The 6,001-nt window shown below is 38.1% G+C and overlaps 1 protein-coding gene across 8 annotated transcripts in view; it reads right to left on the bottom strand.

Moving 5' to 3' along the window:
• Window positions 1–6,001, bottom strand: part of bin1b (bridging integrator 1b) — a 30,125-nt gene that overhangs the window by 23,785 nt on the left and 339 nt on the right. The window lies entirely within an intron of this gene.

Genomic DNA, 6,001 nt, shown 5'->3' on the forward strand with positions numbered 1-6,001 from the left:
TTATAAAATTACAAAGAAACGATTTCTAGTGTTTTCAAAAATCATCTTGACTGCATTTTGATTTGCATATTTTGAAATTGATGCCAGCTTCAAAAAATGTTGGGACTAGGCCTGTCACTTTTATTTTTTGGTGGTAGATATATCGTCCTAGGAATATAACTGAAATTAATTATATTATTGTCATTTTGAGACAATAATATTTTATGCCACTGAAGTGAAGATAACAACATTATAATAGCACAAACCACTGTTTTTAACCAATCCAATATTGAATCAGCAAAAATTATTGAGGAAATGTCCGTACACTGAATGTGTGGGTGTGCGTCACCCTGTGAAAAACTGGCACCCCCCCAGGGTGTGTTCCTACCTTGTGCCCAGCCGTTCCAGCTGAATTCGCTAAGCGTTTACAGACAATGAATGAATGAATGAATGAATGAATGTCCATATACTGTACAATAATTCAATAATGTAATGATTGTGACAGGCCTAGTTCGGACAAGGGTAAAATAAGACTGAGTTATTAAATATTCCAAATTACATATTTTTAAAACATTCCACATTGAGCAAGTGATTTGGTAACACTTCTTATGTGAGAATTGTCAAAGGGTTTAAAAAGAACAGTTCTCAAAGGAAGATCGCAACATGTTTAGGCCTTTCACAATCTGCCATCCAAAATTGTGTGAAACCTTGAGAGAATCCACAGAAATTTTATTCTATATAGGGCCAGGCCTATATAAAGTCCACAAATGTGCATGACCTTCAACACCTCAGATGGCACTGCATTAGCAACTGTCAAGCTACTGTGATAAATATAACCACATGGACTCGAGTGTATTTTGGACAATTGTGTCACTAAAGATAATTTGATGCTGCATCAAGAAATCACTATTAAACACTATTAACACCAGATGAAAATCCTACATCTGTTCTACGCAGAAACACTGTCCATTCTATGGGTCCAATCATGCTGTGGTCAAAAGAAATCCACATTTTAGCAGGCTAAGTAGCTGGAGAGTCTTCAGTCCAAATCTGTCTCCTATTGAAAATGTATGATGAATTAAGCTGTTGAGCAGCTGAAGCATTTCAAGCAAAAAATGGGCACAATTTATACATGTAAAACTGAAACAATTATTATCCTCAAATCCCAAACAAATAAAATATAAATGGAAGGGTGTTGTAACAAATTAGTAAATATCCTTTTGACCCAATTTTTTTAGTGCAAGCATCAAATTACATATTTGTTTATATATATATTCAAAATACACTCTAGTTTATTTAGTGAAAATATATTACAATAGTGAATATGTTTTTTTCATTTAAAGGTTCAAGAGAGTAAACAAATCATAAACTTTGGTGTTATTGCCTATATGTAAGCAACTTTTGTGGCTTTCTGTTGCTACACAACTTGGCATCCAAATTTCCCAACTTTTTCAGCAGTGTGGTTTGTATTTCCAAGCAACAGATATAATGCATGTTATGCACTGTTGTGTGAAACCTACACAGGTAAAGACAATAAATCAGCTAGTACTAAAAGAAGGGCAGTTGGACGTTTCCTCTGTGAGGCCCGGTCATCGGACTCCATGCCTTATGAGTGTCTAATTCAGGAACAGATGTCTATGTGAATCTGATGCCTGATGGTTCTCCGCTCCCATTCCTCCCTGCTCTGATGTCACGCTGACATATCAGACTCGGGACCACGCATGTCTCTATAGCAACCGGACATGCCAACATTTTAGAAGGTTCCCAGTTTAACAGCATGCCTGTGACCAGGTAGAGAACTCAGGATAAATGACATTCAAAAGCCCAGTCCCAATTGAAACACAGTCTGGCAGTTCAGAAGTCTGCATGTATGCAAAGACCATGGAGGTGTAAGGTGGAATTTCTTATTTTTGCCTTTCAAAAATGTGCTCAATAACACCCTGTATACACCTTTACTGGCATCAGTGAAGACCACAAGGATGTATTAGCCTACCTAAAATTCCTTGAGAAACAAGAGACTAGTCAGAAAGGACAAATTAGTTTGTGGCTGTGTGAAGAACATGACAGAGAGAACGGTATTATGATTGGAATATGCATTTGTTTGCAAGCTGAAAATGTCACTGAAATGCAACATGGTAGTAATCTGAACTGGGCCACATTAATTGGCTAAATTAGTTCAAATAAAAACAATTACAACCTAAATAAATACACAAACAAACAAATAAAATAAAGCTAGCAAGCAAGCAAATCCCACAAACATATGTTTTAACCAAGACCCTTGAAGTCTTTATCTTTACAGTCATGGTCAAAAATATTAGCACACCTGCATTTTTTCCCCAGAAAATGCAGCACTTCTCACAAGAAAATGTGAAACTACAAATGCTTGTGTGTTCATATGTTTTATTTCTTTGGTTCGTATTGGTATGATACAAAAAAAATCTGAGAGGGAAGAAAAATGAGCTCATTTCAAAGCAGAACTCCAGAAATAGAGAAACTTAGCCTAATATTTGTTGGCACATCCTTTGAGAACAATAAGTGGAATCAGTTGCTTCCTGTAACCTTGGGTTTCTTACAACGCTTTTGTAGAAATTTGTACCACTCGCCTTTTAGCAAAGTACTCCTGGTAAAAACTGCTATTTTGAGACCTCTCCACAAGTGTTCTATGGGATTTAGATTTGGACGCATTGCTTGACACTTAAGAACCCAACAGTGCTTTGCTTTAAACATTTTGGGTGCTTTTTGCTGAATGCTTTGGGTCACTGTTCTGATGACCAGACCTGTGACAGAGACATAGTTTTCTGATCCTGGGCCCTGAATAGTGTGCCACAAAATGTTTGGTAGTCATGCACACAGTAAAGGCACCCAGTGCCAGATGCTGCAAAGCAACCCTAAAGAAGAACTCTCACTATTTCTGAATGTCGGGAGCATGCTCTTTCTTTTGAAGGCCTCATTTTCTGTAAACCATACATCTCTGTACATCAACCAAAAAGCTCTGTTTTGTTATTTCCCAAAAGGATTGTGGCCTCATCCAAAGTTCTTCATGTTTTATGTCTCAGCAGTGAGTCTGTGTCTACTGTCTTAGCGTCCCAATTTATTCAGATGGCAACAGGTAGTGCGAGCTGACATTTGTATCTTGTTTCTGCAGTGAATATAATGAAAGTTTATTGAGGTTCTTTAGGTACTATTTAAAGAATACTTCATTGCAATTTTCCATCAGTTCTCTCCATTCCGTTCACACTCAGGGAGGCCAGCTCCAGAGCCATGGATTTTAACTTCATATTGATAGTCACTGGGAGTAGCTGGTTGCAGTTGGGAGGGGAAGGTAGTAAAGGGCTGTCAAGATGCACAATAGTCACCTGAAATCCACATGAGTTCTGGGAGATCTCACGTCATTTCATGACATGAGATTTAATCATATTTCGAATAATAAACTAAATAAACTCACGCCACTAGAAAGCATGACATTATTGTACATAAAGGGTCTTTAAGAAAGATAATGGAGATTTACATTTTAAATTGAAAGGAAACAAATGTTAAAGGTGCCAGTGTAGCTCCTATCCAAAGAGGATTAAGCTCGTCACCACCATCTCTGGACTCAGGGAAAGCAACTGCAGTGTCTGGCTCTGAAACTTTCAGCCACTTACACTTGAGAGGTTATAGCAGTCTTGCAGCCTTCAGATAGTCCAAGCTTTTCTGCAGTTATTGTGCTGACATCCTCTGACTCTTCTTTGCTCCTCTTACTGTCCTCAGTGCTCAGTTTATTTCACACAGACACAAAGATTGAGACAACTTTCCTCTATTTAAATGGGTTGCAGTGTGATGTATATATTGCCAGAACGTGTTACTTGCCATGTATATAAATAAAATATAAATACATTTTATCATTTTGTCTGTGTTGTTCCAATGCAAACAACAGAAACAATCAAGTTAATATGAAAACATTTGTATCTGGAAGATGCCATGCATCGTCTGAAAGAAGTGCAGGGGTGCCAAGATATTTGACAATGACAGTATTTGTGCATGTTGTAGATGTCACCAAAGTTTAAATTTTATGGAGGTCCACAATGCTTAGAGCTCCACTGGGAACTGCTCTACAGTGGACACACGCATGGTTCGAGGTGAGTCTAAAGGGTCAAAGGCGAAGAAGGGAAGGAAAGATGAGAAGGCAAGGGAAATGGAAGACAGAAACTGGGAAGCTGTGGGTCTGCCAAAAGTGTGTTTTTCTCTTCAGGCTGGCAGTGTTTCAGAAGTAAAGAGGAAACTATGACCTCCCCTAAGAGAAATGGATTGGTCATGTATCACAGAAAGAGAGAAAAACACACACAATTCTGGGTCTTAACACACTTAAGCAGACAGCTAATTGATAATACATGCCTGGGCAATTTTGCAATAATTCATTACCATGAACCAAGAATTGATTTAAACCACTAATTTGATCAAGACATGTTAGTGCAAATCTAAAGTGCAGCTGTCTCTGCAAATTGTTACTCAGTTTAAAGACTCATTTAAAACTGCAATCTTTTTTCTATTTTTAAAAGTAACCCTTTATTTTACTGTACTAAGCTTATTACTTTCAACTTATATCTTTACTAGAGACTGGATTTTATAATTAAACAAAAAATTGACCCTCCGTCAGACAAATAAGCAGCATATGGACAATGAGAAAACTGGAGAATGTGATGAAGTCTTAGGAATTCTCTGACCCTAATTGAGATATTCTCTCTCTCTCTCACACACACACACACACACACACACACAACTGTCTTTTTCTCTAGAACCTTCTGCAGCCAGCCCAGCCCATGTTCCACACTCCTGCACCTGTTTCTTCATGACAAGGACTCTCAGACAAGTAAAAAGGTCAAATCCTTACTCAAGAGACCAAAACTGAATAAATCACTGGGATCACTAGTACATCTTGAAACTAAACACAGCGTCCATTGCGTAGACACCCCCCTCAAAAGAGTCTCAAACTAGTTATAATCATAAGAAAGGAAACGCAGTTTTGAGATCTTAATATCTCTGCCTTTCTTCTAGAAAACAATACATTCTTATAGAAAGCAACATTGGCTTTAGTCTCCAGCTGCTCAGATATTTCTTGTGACTAAAAGTACCCTGTAGTCGCACATGTATTTTCACTTTAATATTCATACAAATCACAGTACAATCACAAATGCACAGATTTTACACTCATGTTAAACGCTCGTATTCTTGTGAACTTTTGTTTAATGGTTTCTTAGCAAAAAAGAGAAACATCTGATTTCTTATGGAAAGAAACATCATGCTTAAGGCAGAGGTCATTTACACCATTTAGAGTGGGAAGGGCACATCCTGCCTTGATGTATTTAAGGCAGATTAGAGACTAACCACCGAACAATTTTTTTTAAACTTGAGTCAAGTCAAGTGGTTTTAGTTGTCATGTCAACCTCATACAGAGAGTACACTGTATGCAGAAATGAAACAACGTTCCTCCAAGACCAAGGAGCTACGTTAAACGACTCTATTTATTGCTGAGAATGCCCTAAAATAAGCTCATGGTTCTTTGTGACTGAACTCTCCTGTCCACCAGAAAAGTTGAACAGCTGCGAGCAGCTGACAGCGCTTACACAGTGAGGACACAGCTTGTGGTTTATCCGCTGAAGGCACCGTTTCCGTTCATCTAGAGCTTCAAGGGAAGCAAACCGTTCATATACGAACATGGGAAAGCCCCGAGCATATTACTTTAGAAAGTACACACAAACAGAACAGCGGTCCATGAAAATAGGACATATTACAACAAGTAAGTTAACTAGCTACATAGGTTGGGCTACGGGGTATTTATAAAAGGCCAAACGTCAGGTAACAAACACTGATATAGAAAGAGTAAATGTGGCATGGGTTTCAGTTCTCAGTCCACTGTGTCCCTTTCGCTCTGATATTTTAGCGAGCTCATTGGCTCAATTGGAAACATGCGACCGTTAGCCTTAATGTCCGTGTCTACGTGAGGTTTTGTAAGTAAACAAAAGTGTATGAAAGTGTAAAAACT

The sequence above is a fragment of the Hoplias malabaricus genome, chromosome 3, assembly GCF_029633855.1.
Source record: "Hoplias malabaricus isolate fHopMal1 chromosome 3, fHopMal1.hap1, whole genome shotgun sequence".
Taxonomy (NCBI): domain Eukaryota; kingdom Metazoa; phylum Chordata; class Actinopteri; order Characiformes; family Erythrinidae; genus Hoplias; species Hoplias malabaricus.